Source organism: Myripristis murdjan, chromosome 23, assembly GCF_902150065.1.
Source record: "Myripristis murdjan chromosome 23, fMyrMur1.1, whole genome shotgun sequence".
NCBI lineage: Eukaryota > Metazoa > Chordata > Actinopteri > Holocentriformes > Holocentridae > Myripristis > Myripristis murdjan.
The window spans coordinates 23,882,400-23,897,848 of NC_044002.1; the positions used below are offsets into that span (position 1 = coordinate 23,882,400).

Genomic DNA, 15,449 nt, shown 5'->3' on the forward strand with positions numbered 1-15,449 from the left:
AAAAAATGTCTTCTTGCTGTGACAAACAGCCACATACCATTAATCAAGAACACCATCCCTTCAATATCCTCCATTGCTCACGTGAGTCATGTTTATTTTTTATTGTTTATTTGAGAAAGGACAATGTATATTAATCAGCATTCAAAAAAATGTTAATACTGGCAGCCCCTTTGCCAGATACTGTCAGTACCCATGGAACAACAAAATAATACAATATGTACAATATTTGGTGAAATGTATTCACAAAACAGATAGACAGCAGGAGTGGCCTGAATCCAACAGAATGGGTTAGTAAAATGGTAAGGCCAAACAAAAAAATACTTTGGGTTCTGGTTCCTTGTCATTTAAGGGCATGAATAGGTAGGGAATTTATTTTATTTTAGTTTTTATTTTATTTAGCATTTTAAGGATGGGTAGGTGGTCCCATAGTGCCTTTATTTTATTTTATTTTATTTTATTTTTACACAGAGGCCAATAAAATAACCTGACTTGGGGGTTAAATGGGACACTCGGTTGGGAACCGGAACCCAGACTTTTTTTTTTTGTCTGGCCTAATATACACCTAACACATAAAGAGCTGTAAAACATATTGAAGATGATGTCATGGCAGGTTCAGGTATTGCTATAATGACCTAAAACTGTACCATGCTGTGGAAAAGTGGCATTTTTTTTATATCATTGATGTCTTTGGGTTGTTGGTTTCACACCAAAACACGAGACTATTAGCTTCCTCTCGATATATGGACTCTTCACCATTTGAGATGAGACGAATCAGGGCAGTGTCGTCTGCAAACATGAGTAACAAATTCACTGCTGTAAGTCAGTGAGTAAAACAAGATTATCCCTTTAGTGGTGATAAATGAACATTATACTTACTTTTTGAGGAAAAAGTTAAAAAATTGGGAGAGATCATAGAGATGGAGCGTAGTTAAGTCCCGCCCACAGTGGAGGGGGTGGGAGGAGGGGCAACTGATCCCTCCAAATTAACTTGGTATTGTGTGAAAATGCCTCTATGGCTTTCAAAGGTCGTCCCGTCAAAAGTACCCATCATATAGCTTGGCTCTGGGTATGGCCTTATTCAGCAGAAGATGCTGAGTGTTTTGATGATATATATGAGAAAAAAAAAATCCCAAAGTGGAGCTTCAAAACAGAGAAAAGTGTCCCGTCCTTATAAAACACTGGAGATTCACACTATTCTGCCAAAATGAAATTCTTGTGTCACTGTGTGTAAATTTCTCTACATAAGAAGTGACATACTAAAAGGTAGTAAAACCGTCTCAATCAAGAGGAAACCGGATTCACCAATTTTAGATTTTTTTTTTTTTTTGCCTCTAGAGTCATTTAGTTTGATGTCTTTACTATAAAGCATCACAGACCAGCCAGCAAGATGTGTACTTTTACTGATATCAGAAAATCCCATTATTTCTGAATATTTGAGTTTATAATTGCTGCCAGTTTGTAAAATCAACTTCAGTGGGTCTTCTGTATTTTTATGCGCTGGTTTTTGAGGTCAGACAACAAAGTGTAGACGACCAGTCCTGATGACCACAGGGGTTTTGGTTTGAATACGCGAGCTGGCTGGATAATTTAGGATTTTGGAAAACGAACGAGTGATGCTCTCCTGCACCTGAACCTTCCCTGAATAAATAGAGTTTATAAATAAATGTTTTTACCTGAGTCAGACTTCATCAAACGCTGAAATTTAACAGCTGAGCATCATCAAAGAGAGCTGATTCACTTTTTTGCTGGTTTTTCATCACGCCTGTCTTTGAGTTTTTTTTTTTTTTTTTTTTTTTTTGTCTTTAGTCCAGGCGGCGTCTGTCTGCACTGCATGTGATCTGACATCAGTCAAACCTGATGTCTCCCTCTCTCACTTCACCAACTTCAATAGAGCGACTTGATCTGAAGCAACGTTGCCAAAGCAGTTTGAAAAATGTCAAATTTTAGATCACAGTTTGCACATTCAGACCATAACAGGGTGCCTGATTTCCCTCTCACATAAACAATGAAGACCACTTTGTAACTTTAGCTCTCAGAAAAGCTATAAGGTTCATCACCATCATCTGTTTTTTTACTCATTATCTCCATTCCATTCCTCTCTCTGCTTTCATTCATTCCCTCTCCCTCATTCTCACTCTTGTTTTTGCTCAGGAATATTTCATTACATTTCACTGACGTTTTGCCAAAGTGCTGCTATAAAGATCGCAACAATTAAAAAAAGATTAAGATGAAGAAATCCAGACAAATCAGGTTGGTGGTGGAAAGAAGTCACTGATTAGCCGTCAAAATCACTGATGAACGATTTCATTTAGGACTTTTTAGACTCAGCTGACAAAAATTTGCCACAAACATGAAATTTATTAGACTGATTACGCAAATTTTCACGGCACACGGAGTTTCAGCAGCTCTCACTGAAACTGGCCCCTTGGCAATTTAGATTACTGTAGCTGTGATCGACAAATAAAGGACAAACAAAAAGAAAAAAGAAGAGAGAGAGAGAGAGAGAGTACTTTCTGTCCCTCTTCCAACGCCCCTCCCCATCAGTGTGTATCTATTCCTGTGGTACCTTGGTGATGTTCTGTATCACCACCGATTACCTAATCCCCTTAGCTCTCGCTCTGTTTGCTCTGTGTGTGTGTGTGTGTGTATGTGTGTGTGAGAGAGAGGGGGGTTGGGGGTGAAATCTGCAAATGCATCTATAGTAGAGCCTGACCAACACATTGGCTGGCTGATATTACAAGGGGATTTTAGCTCAGCACAGATTGGTTTGCCAATATGCCAAAAAAAAAAAAAAAAAAAGGGTATAAACTGCATTAAAAAGTAATTCAAAGTCATTTAAAAACTGTTATTATCATTAAACAGTTTGTTCAGGAGACTCTTTGTTGTTTACGTTGGGTCGCGGCCAATCACAGAGCCGATTGTGAAGTTAGGAAGAAACAGAGGTGGAGCGTTCACGCCCACTTTTTGAATTTCCAAGTTTGAGACGCATGTTTTTGTCCGAACCCAACCCGAGCTGGAGATTTTGCTCCTCCATCACTAGTTTACATGTACCACCTGAAATAGCCTACGTGTTGCCTTCAATGTCATCACGTAAACTCCAGCACTCTACAGGAAGCTGCCCAGAACAGACACCAGGTCCATCATTTTTCACTGAAATAACTCCGACGTCACTGAACCCGACATAATTTCTAAATATTTGTCCAAACCCTTTCTAGCCCACCAGGTTCCAGGTATCCACACTCTTTATCCCATCCAGGCCTTTTGAAAACAAACAAACAAACAAACAAACAAAAACTGAATGGCGCCAATCCCCAGCGAGACAGATCATGATGATATTTAATCTCACCATAAATATGTGTAAAAATAAAAAAGGCGTACTTACAAGACTGAGTTTGTATCATATCTTAACAGAGAGGGAAAAAAGCTGGTCATTCCCACCCGTCGCCTGATCTCGTCTCTAAAAAAAATCCCCAAATATGTGACTTGAAATCCACACCAGCAACGACAAACGAAAACTTAACTCCGATAGGCTGTCAGACATACTTGACGCCGTTCCTATCACCATGGTAACTGCTCTCTGATTGGCGCAACTTGATTAAAGCATTGTGGGTAATGTAGCGTCTCTGCATTAGCTGGCGAATAAAGCCGATCTCTCAAAAATGAAGTTGAATTCATGGTAAATAAGTGGAAGCGGTTCATATTTTATGGCCAATTATCACATTCGCTTTGGCGAAACATGGATGGGAATTTTACTTCCAGAGCCTTGTGTGCCAACTCTACAGCATATCTTTATTAGAAGTATTAAATTAGCAATTCTGATGACTGCCTGTCCCAAATATGTGTTTTTTCTGGGAGAGGAAAAAAATTAAATACATAAATGACACATAAGCCGGCAAATATTGCATCATTATCTGATTTTTTTCTCCCAAATATTGATATCTGTATTGTTTCCAAGAATTTCAGTCTCAATTTTTTTTTTTTTTTTTACCTTTATTCATTTTTCAGCTTTGTAAAAAAAAAAAAAAAGGCTCGAAATGAACACACACACACATACTAATGAAAAAAGACATGCATGTGACACTAAAGTTTGCATGCCGCCGTATTTCTGAGGGATTATTTCCCGGAGGAGACGTGTCACCCACCCAATTAAAGCTTCGTTAGCTTTAATTAGCGCTCGCTGCATGTCACTCGCTTCGCTGTGACATGAGGGTTAAAAAAGAAAAAAAAAAAAAAAAGAAAAAAGAAAAAACCTAATTCCAGGGCAGTTTAGTAGACGGAGGATTAGTGTGCTCTGCGCTCTCACGCTTTCATGCAACATTTATCATCATTTGTAACACAGCAGTCAGATAGCGTGTTCAGCTGCTCAGTGGAAATTTCAGTATAAAAGCCCCTCGGGTAGTTGTCGCTTTGCATTGAGAAACGTAGCTCGCGGTCAGGCGTGACAAAACGGCGCCGAAAAGGCAAAGTTCAGACCAGAGGTTTTTTAGTTTTTGGGGTTGTGTGTCGTCGTCACGTTCACCGACCCCGTGACCTTTCGCCCACCTCCGTCCCCCGTCCTCCGCCCCCCCTCCCCTACACACTCACGTCAACTCCTCGGCTCGCTCCAGACGCTCCCTTGGTGCCTTTGCTCTGAAAGCGGCTCGGTTTAAGCCGTGGGAAGGTAATAACCAAGTTGATTCTCTGCCAACGGCCATATTGGATTGACAGGCTGAGACAGAACAAAGTCTTTGTTTGCAGCCTCAATGTGTGTGTGTGTGTGTGTGTGTGTGTGTGTGTGTGTGTGTGTGGTTCATTGACAGAATTACCCTGTGACGCTAAACTGCTGGATTTTAACTCCTTCAGTCACATAAACCATTTGGGAAAGAGCAGCTAAAATCTAAAAGTAGATCTGAAAAAAACACTTTAGCAAACGGAAATAAAAATAAAAAAGTACACTTTAGAGCAAAACGGAAACAAACTGAGGATTTTCAAAGAATAAAAATTCAACTGAAACCAGCAAAGCCACTCTGGAAACTAAAACGAAACTCAATTTAAAATGAAGATTAAACAACAAAATATAAATAAAAACCAATAATAAAAAAACTATAAACTATAAAGAAAACTATAATAACTCTGGACATGACACAGTTATTTTGATATAACTGTATGGCACCAAAGAATCGTCTGCATTGGGCTACAGACGCAGAACAGATGCATTACTCACTGTATATTTAAAAAAAAAAAAAAAAAAAAAAAAAAACCAAAGCAAAAACAAACTGAAATGGATAAAGGTGAAAAAATATGTTGAACTGTACCTTCTGCCAGTGTGTGTGTGTGTGTGTGTGTGTGTGTGTTAGCGTGTCATTAACAGGATTTCTCCCGCCTGAAATAGTCCAGGATGGACAAAGGTAATTGGCTTTACCGGCTGGATGATCGGATTAAAAGCATTGTAACGCTTAACGTTTGCATTTTGGGCGTTTGGCTGACGATCCTCTGCAGAGCGACTTAGACGCAGAGCAAAAGTAGAACGAGCTGTTGTTGTTTAGATCCTAAAAAAAAGAAGAAGAAAAAAAAAAACACTCGTGGTTATATTTGAGGAAACGCTGCTGCTGTATTTTGGTCCACAGTCGCTCTCTGTCCCGTGGACGTTTTGTACCGTCTGTTTTAAAAACGATTAGCTCTGCCTCCAAAGCCGAGGTGGGAAATTATCCACCAGCCACTGACGGGGAAACGCTGACAAACTTCACCAGCCACTCAGGTGTAAATTATGATTTTGTGTCTGAAATCTAACAGCCACTTTCATATTTACCCGGCGTTTGGCCTGTGGCGGGTGCTGATCACCCACCCTGGTTGTGTCTGTGGTGAAAATGCAGTTTCTTCTTCAAAGTCAACATGCATTTTCAGTAGAGACGCCCCCGAATCCAAATCCTTATTATTTAAAAATAATGTCTTTCTGCCCGATAAATGACCCTTCCCAACATTTTCCTCAAGTTTGGCTGTATGTAACACATGCAGTCTCCTCACAGTTTGAGCTTATTTGCAAAGGATCATGTTACTTTCACTGTCATTGGCATCCAGTCCTTTAATTTGTAGCTTTATCCTGGAAACTACAACCCAAACTGCCAAAAGACCAAAAGAATGGACAGTAACAGTCAAGGTGCACAAAAAAATGTGAATAATGTTATGTTTCTTTTGCTTTGAAGAATACGTAGTCATTAGAGTGGGTTTCCTAAACCTATACAGTCTTAACCCTTAGATGCATGGCTCACCAAACCCTACACTCTTCCATGAGTGGGGTCAAAAATGACCCCAATTGAAATGAATGGGTTTTACGCTGTAAACCTCAGAAATGTCTTTCATTTTGGTTAAAGATGATAATTTTTATTGTATTTTAGTCAACAAGAGAATTATTTCATGTTTGACATGTCCATTTATCACTTTTAATAAACATTTTATCAAAAAACATATTTTAAATAGGTAAAAAAAAGTAAACATCCAAAAATTATCCCTATTAGAAACAATGTGTTTAACGCAATATTTCTTCATTTTGGTTTTAAAATAATGATTCTTATTATATTTTGGTCAACACAAGAATAATTTCATGTTTTACATGTTCACTAATCACAGGGCTACTCAACCCATGGCCCAAGGGCCACATGCAGCCCGTACATCATTTTTATGTGGCCCGCCACTATCATATAATAAAAATGTTATGATTCTATCTAATCTTTTTGGAAATAAAGCCTCATTTTGTTGTAACCTGATCATTTCATCATTAATCATTGCATGACAATGTTTTATTCAGTGAGGTTTGGCCTTGGATGGAAATGTAGCTGTTTTCTGTATGTTTCATTCATTTGACAAAATTATAGTTTAAACGTCCAAAATAGGACAGACATGTTTAGCTTGCGGCCCTTGGACACAACTGAATTTTGTTGAGTGGCCCCTGAGCCATCTTAAGTTGAGTGGCCCTGATTTATCACCTTCTTTCATTTGATCAAAATATTACTATCAATGCAGCTGTCAAAACGCCAACATTCGTTGTTTGTCTGTCCGTCTGTCTGTCTGTCTGTCTATGCACGACCACACATATGTACACACACACGTGTGTCTTCTCTCTTCTCACTGTGAGCAGCTCTTACAAACTACTTGTTTGTGGCTGTGAGCGCTGCACACACGGTCACTCCATTTCCAACACTATAGCTGGCTTTGCGATCATTGTTTCTTGGACATATCTTACACCTCTTTCCTTTCTGCTGGCCCTGTCTGCTTCTCTCCTGTGTCTGGATTGCAGCTTTTGTCATTCTACACCTTCCCATTGCTTCAGTGATGTAGGTTGGTAGGCGTGGGTTACCTTCCAGTTATCATATATATATTCTGAGGTATAAAAATGATGATAATACTTACATGTATGTTGCTGTGTAAAAATAACCTTCAGGGTGGTGAGACTGCTGGCATTAGATGTGTGGATCAACAGTAAATGTATACCTGACATTCACAGTTGATAAAAATCAAAGGTTCCTAGGGTTAGCCCTTGAAATTCCATAGAAAATGCTTGGGGTCATTTTTGACCCCACGTATGGAAGAGTGGGGTATTGATATAAAAAATGCAATTACTTAAAAAATATAACAATTAGATACAAATCCAAATGGCCTCATGTCAAAGACAACCTATTTGAGGAATACATGGAAGATTTAATGATAAAAATTTAAAATGACTAAGATATTGCAAAAAAAACACCTCCGGGGTCATTTTTGACCCCACGTATGCATCTAAGGGTTAATAAGCAGGAATTTCAGTCTTTTCATATTTATTTGTGGTTAAAATGCAACCATTAAAAAAATATATAAATTACCTCTGGTTTAAGCCATGCACACTCTTTTCCCAAATCGGTGTCTGAATTATTTTGAACCAAAACAAATACAAATACAAATACAAATACTGCAGAGTGTTTTTCCTAAACCTACGTATATAGTTTTAATAAGCAGGAATTACACTCACTCACTTAAAATACAACCATTAAAAAAAAAAAAATCAGGTTGGAGCCACGCCCACTTTTCCCGAATCTGATTCTGAATTATTTTGCCACCAAAATAAATACAAATACAAATACAAACAGTGGTGGTGGAAAGGGGAAGAGCTACTGAGAGAGCAACAGTAAAGTCAAATCCGAAATATTTCCGGAGATACATTATTGTTTGTTTGTTTGTTTGTTTGTTTGTTTGTTTGTTTGTTTGCTGTGTGCACTCGCTGTTTTTCAGATTTAAAGTTGGCGTCGCACAGAAGCGCCTTGAAACGTCTGCCTCACACATGAACTTGCATGGATTCAGAACAGAAAAAAAGGCAAAAAAGGTGAAAACAGAAAATGACATGAGCTCCGCCTTTAAGAGTTAGCGCTGCACGAAGACTTTAAATCCCCAAAAAGACAAACTGACAGTCCAGACTTTTGGCTGATGCAGGCGGCAGCTCGGCCAGATTATGAGGCCGGCTACCTGCTGGGTAACTGATATAGGCCTCATTCAGGGATTAGGGCTAACATTAACTCTCACACACCGTGTTCAGGTTAATGGGCTGGGCCGTGTGTCAGTGTTCATGTTAAAGCTTTCGGCTTACGTAAGGCCGAGTTCCCGCCTCAGTCAGCCCGGCGCGCTGGTGGAAACACAGCGAACCCCCCCGAACACACAGGTGGAGGGACTCTTAACGTAAAAGGACCTCACCTGTGATTCTGCTTGTTTAACATAATATCTGCAAAATGTATAACCTTCACGCTTCTGCTAATGTTTTTTTTTTCTTCCCAAAGCAAACAGTCATTTATTAGATTTACCGTATCACTCCTCCTCCCTTTCCTCCAGCCGCTGGTTTCCATTCATTCCACTATGATATGAACATGAACTTTCAGAGCCTTCACACTTTCTTCACTCCAGTTTCCCATCAGCGGAATAAAGTCCTCCACATGAGTTTTCCTAAAAACAGCAGCACTGTTGGCTTTTCAGGACTTTTTCAAACTGAAACACTCCCTCCTCCTCCTTCTCCGCCGGGGAAAATAGTCCCCGGGGAAACAGGGACTATTTTTGATTATACAGGGTGTCCATAAGGTCTCTTTACAAATTTTATTACAAAATTTATTACAAAAGCAAATCTGTGGAAATTATTACAAAATGAGGAGTAGATATTGAAGGGTTTTTTTTTTTTTTTTTGCCTCATTTAATACACCTCTGCACAAAGCACATCAAGATGGTGCTCGATAGCAGAGCCTCATCAATGGAGGCAACTGCATCAATGATCTTTTGCTTCAGGTCGTCGATGTCCAATGTGATTAAAAACTTTGAGAACCACTGAGTACATAGAGCACATCTGATTAACATATCTCATCAATTGCCTTTGTAATCGATTTTTTTTAAATTGTAAAGAGAATTTGTGGACACCCTGTACACTGTGCAATCTTTAGTTCACCGGCATCATCTGGAAATCTGTTTGTTGACATGTAAAATGCAGATAAATTGCACTAAAATGTGCCAAACATTTAAAATCAGAGGTGTGAAAGGGTAAAAATCTGCTTAAGTAACAGCAAAAAGTCAGTTTATAATGTACAAGAATTTCCTTAAAGGCATCAGAAAGTTGGTGAGTCAGTTTTCAAAAGGGGCGAGAACACAGAGTTCAGCCATTTTCTTTAACTGGAAGTAAAGCAAAACTGGAAATGACTAAATGAAGTGAGAGAACAAATGTAAAGCCAGATTGGACTTTTTTTTTTTGTGTGTGTGTTTATCTCGTCTGTGAGCGGCTGCACCCGGATCCACTTTTAGTTAAACACGGAGAGCCGACAAAACCTGCTCTCTGTGATGAATGTGATTTAAAATGTAGCTGTTGGTGCAATATTTAAAGCAAAACATGGCTAAAAATTCATGCAGAGGATGCTTTTTTTTACCTAAAGTGCCACCATGCATACCTTTGCACATCTGCATTTAAAAAAAAAAAAAAAAAAAAAAAAAAAACACATAAAATGAAGGACCAGAAGCTACTTTTGGTAGTTTTTGAGTTTGGAAAATTACATATTCTACATATTCCACAGTGAGTGTGTTTTTTTCTGATCTAATGTAGTAAATATTGCGCTGACTGTAGTGAGGATTACATTAGTGAATACTGTATCTAGTCCACTGTACTTGATTTTGTAACATGAGATGATATTTATTGATCCCTTAGGGGAATCTAGTTCAGCTTTAAGATGAAGGAGAGGAGCGTATCTTTGGGAGGCACAAGGTTAAAGAGCATCAGCATCTCCTTGAGCCTAAAATAAAAAGGCTAAAATAAAATTCACACCAGAGTGGCTTTTCACACACTGTCAGCCTCGCAGATCGGAGATAAAAAGAAGGTGAGAGTGGCTGCATGAGGCCGGGACATAAATAAAGAGGCACGTCAGGAGGTGCCGATCAATAGCTGATAGCTGATCGCTGATCGATTCGCCTCCTGGAGCAGCACCAACTCCTGGACGAGACACAGGAAGAGCCATGGCGTCCGGACACACGGTCGGCTACATCAAACACTCTGGAGCCGGTTGGTGCACCAAACGTCTTGAATGAACCGGTCAAATACGCTGAAATGTCGACATTTCAAAACCAAGAATCCATCGCACATCAACAGTTACAGTTACAGTCGAAGTGGTGGAGCCTGCATCAGCAACATGTGACTGTGACACTGCTCGCAGAAAAACACTGGTTCTTAAATGGTTCTCCAAAACTCTCTGGTTCCACAGAGAACCATCAGCAGCTGGAGAACCTCTTTATTTAGGGGCTGGTTCTCCACACACTCTCTGTGGTTCTTTAAAGTGCTAAAGGTTCTTCATGTTTATTGGAGTTATTTGGTGGCGGCAGCAGCTAACAATTCTTTTCCTTGTGGATTAATGTGCAGATTATTTCCTCAGTGAATGGATTAATGTGCAGATTATTTCCTCAGTGAATGGATTAATGTCTCGCTCTATAAACCATCAGAAAACATTTTTAATAGCTCGTCTGGAACCCAGTGAAGGAACAAGGAACGTGGAGAACCGGCCAACAACACGTTCATGTTGGTTTTCAACCTGCACACAGTCACCTGATTTAAAACGCTCAGAGAGGCTTTTATTCTGAAATATCATCAAAGAATCATTTAAAAAATGTTCTTTAGTAATGTCCACAAAGAACGTCCTTAAAAATGGTTCTTTAAAGAATCTAATTTTGCTAAAGTTCCTTGAAGAACCATTTGTGGTCATTAAAGGAACCATTTTTTGATGATTCTTTGAGGCACCTTCAGGGTTTTCTTTTTTTAAAAAAACAAAACAAAACAAAACATCAACAGAAATGGTTCTTCAAAGGACATCCTGCTAAAAGGTTCTTTGTGGAACCAAAATTTTTCTTCTCTGGCATTCCAAAGAACCGTTTTTGTTTCCAATTAGTACCTTTGTTTTTATATGTGTAGCTAACATTAGCTTGTTAGCGACTTTAGCCTCTTTTGTTTTCTTTAGCTGTGTCCCAGTTCAGGCTCTGCATCCTTCAGTCGGCATCTGAAGGCCAGTTACGTCCCAACTCTGTGAAGGCCTGTCCCAATTCATCCAAAGTCCAAGGATCCTTCAAAGTCGTCCTCCTTCTCAGCCGTTGGTAGCCGATTCGGAGGACGCACCGCGACTATCCTTCTCGGGCTCCTGTATCCCAAGATGCTTTGCGTGCTGCTGCTCAGTCTAAAAAAGTGAACTGAAATGGCTACGGCGGCATCTAAATTCAGATTTCACGATTATAAAATATTCGGTTTTTACTGAACATCCAAAGCCATATGTTAAACCAAAACCCCTTTCTTTACTGTTCTGTCCTGTCTGACGGAAAGAAACGTTATCTTTCTGTCTCCGGAGTTTGTTGTCATGGGAACGGCGGTTACGCGACCAGGAAATACTCCGAAGGCTAGACCGTCCCATTTGGTTGACGGGTCCCAATTCACTAGTTATATAGATTATATATAACTGTGTCCCAATTCAGGATGCAGACCCTGAATTGGGACACAGCTTTTGTTAGAGTTTAGCCACAAAACGACCTGGTTAACGTTAGGACAACATGGCGGTTAACATTCAGAAACATTAGCTAATATTCTCCACTTAAAGCCAGGCAGCGTCGCTAAAAACACCCACGGCTCTCGATCCAGACGGACGTCGAACCTGCAGAAGCTCGACCTGCTGGTGTCGCCCTCCACCACCCCTCCGTTTTTTTAGCTCTTTAGTTTCGCACCTCGTCATGAAACTTGACGGTGTGACATTTCAGCATCGCCTCGGTCTGCAGGAACGTAAAACGACTGGGCTGCTGAACGCCGGAAAACGAAGGAGAAACAGCTGAGATTGCCTCAAACATTTGGAGGGTGTGTATTTTTGACCCTCGCTGCCTCTTGCCCCTTTTCCCCCAAAAAGCTGGTGCTAGTTCGGAGCTGGTGCTAGAGCCGGTGCTTAACTGGTGCCAACAAAGAACCGGTTTGCTTTTCCACCGGCCGAGAGTCAGAGCCACGTCATGACGTCTTCGGAAAACGTGATGACGGGTGCACGAGACGCTCGCTCAGAATCACAATAACCATCATGAATGAATGAATGAATGATACTTTATTAATCCTTTGCAGGAAATTACATTGTCACGGCAGCTTCATCACTTCAACACACATAAAACTGCACACTCATACAATCCAGCGGCTGCAGCGTCTCTGTCTCTGTCCGCCCGTCCTGTCCTGAAGCCGGTGAAACTGATCAGTGAGTCGGGGATGATGTTCGTGAGCCGCGTCTCAGTCAAGCATATAACGCTGCTTTCCCGATACAGTTTCTGGCCCCGGGTGGAGCAGGATCTGGATTTATTAGCGATGCAAATACTGCTTGTGTCTTTACAAGCCTACATTTCAATACAGAGGCGAAAAACACAATTATTGCCGGCTACCTGTCGGATTCGTGATCGGAACGAATGACAGCGATGTTTAGTTGTAAAACGGGCGCTTCTCATCCTTAAATGTAATTTGCTGAGCCGCGTTCCATGCCGTTTTAAAATCAGTATAACCCGCGGCTTCTCGGGGATTATTGTTTATGTTTATAGCGTTCGCAGTTCCTGTTTTGTTTTGTAACCCCGCCCACCAATGACGCGAAGGGCCGCGTCATCGGTTCTTTCTCTGGCTCCTGTTTAGCCCCTGCTCGGAGTCGGTGCTTGCCTAGCACCAGTTTGGAACCAGTTTGGCACCAGTTTGGGCGGTGGAAAACCAAAAAACTGGTGCTAAGTCAGAGCAGCGAGACGAGGCTGTCAACCCAAAACTCAACACGGCCAAAAAAACAAAAAAAAAGAGGAAACAGGATGAAGAACGTGGCTTTTATCTGTCAGCACAAGGGTAAGAATGAGTATGTAAAACACTCTCTCACTCACACACACACACACACACACACACACACACACACTCTGGCTCCGTGACCGGCCGTATTAATCACACCTCGAGGATTTTGCATATTTGGACGCTCTCTAAAATAAAAGCTTGTGCTCTGCTGTGGCGTAATCCATGCATGTGGTGCGGTGTGGCAAGCCAGCTGATCACCTGTGTGTGTGTGTGTGTGTGTGTGTGTGTGTGTTATTAGAATATAAAGTGCTTATTCGTGCCCTGTCAGACACACTGCGAGCCGTCGTTATGAAACGAGCAACTGTGTTGTTTATTCACTAAACCTTTAAGAAGATTGGAGTCGTTTGGGCAGAGCGCGTCCATCTCTGCTCTGTGTGTGTGTGTGTGTGTGTGTGTGTGTGTGTGTGTGTGCATGTGTGTGTGTGTGTGTGTGTGTGTTAGGCACGTGAGGTTTACACTTTGTCATCTGCTGTATTTATGCATACACGTGAGGATAAGGGGTCTTTGAGCGAGGGAGGGTGGGCGAGAGACATAGGAAGAAATACATGGAACCAGAGGAGAGAGAGAGAGAGAGAGAGAGAGAGAGAGAGAGAGAGAGAGGAGAAAACAGATGAAGAAGAAACAGGAAGGGAAAGCAAGAGGAAGGAGAGAGAGAGAGAAGGGAGAGATAAACAGTGAAATGCAGTGAGCAAGAGAGGAGAAGCGATAGAGGGAAACACGAAGAGACGAGGAGGAGAAGAAACAAGGAAAAACTGAAATGAAGGGAAGACGGAGAGGAAAGAAAAGGAGGAAGAGAAGGGGAGAAAAGGGGGGATTTGAGAAACGAGAGGAAGAGACCGAGGAAGAAAACACAAGAGGAAGGAAAGACAGCAGATATGAGAGAGAGAGAGGTGCAAGTGGAGAAACAAGGAGTGAGAGATAAACTGAGAGAGAGAAAGAGAGAGAGAGAGAGAGAGAGAGGGAGGAGGAGGAGAAAAAGCTCCTCACGCTCCGGTGGAGGTGAAGTGATGTGAGCGTCGCTGCAGCTCTGCTTTGTGTTTACACTGCAGCTCACAACGAACTGTCCTGCCTGCATCACCTGCCACACACACACACACACACACACACACACACACACACACACACACACACACACACACACACACACACACACACACACACACACAGAGTCTCGCATGCACTCTTCACTTCCCTGTTCAACAGACGTGACTGCATGCGACACATCCACAAACACACGTGCACCCAGAAATGCATGCTCACACACACACACACACACACACACGCTCACACACACACACACACACACACGCTCAAACACACACACACACACAATTACAAACATGCAAGGCGGCATACGCTTGCATACACATTCAGAATAGTAGCAAACAAACTCAAAGCACAAACATGCACATGTGCAAACTTCCACTGACAACACACACACACACACACACACACACACACACACACACACAAGCAAAACAAATACACTCAGATCTAGTTTACACATGCACACACACATGCATACACATAAAAGTAAAGTAAAGTACACACAAACACACATGCAGTACACACGTGGGTACATACACACCGCATACGTCCCCACTTTCCTGTGCACACACACACACACACACACACACACACACACACACACATGCTTACATACGTGTGCATGTGTGCTGATAAAGGAGCAACTGCACCTGTCTTGAAGCTCAGGTGTGTGTTTGCAGTGAAACGTGTGTGTGTGTGTGTGTGTGTGTGTGTGTGTGTGTGTGTGTGTGTGTGTGTGTGTGTGTGTGTGCAGCTCTGTGGAGATTTGAAAATCAGTTTCCCTGTGAGGATGTGATGTTTTGATCCTACAGTGAAGACAAATCCACGTTTAGTTTTTGAGTAACTTCATTATTTTTCTCCAATCCTCAAACTTTGCAGGTTTTTAAGGCTGATGGGAATCTCCACCAGACTCCTGATCCACACGGAGCTCCAGGTCCAGGTTTTCGTGTTCAGTTCCTGTTCAGTTTTCTTGTTTTCAGGGACTCACTGACTTAGACTTTCTTTATTGTCATTGCACAAAAAAAAAAAAAAAAAACACAGCTCA

At 41.3% G+C, this 15,449-nt stretch overlaps 1 protein-coding gene across 1 annotated transcript in view; it reads right to left on the reverse strand.

The window, feature by feature from the left end:
* Positions 1 to 15,449, reverse strand: part of LOC115355620 (sushi domain-containing protein 3-like) — a 32,189-nt gene that overhangs the window by 15,420 nt on the left and 1,320 nt on the right. The window lies entirely within an intron of this gene.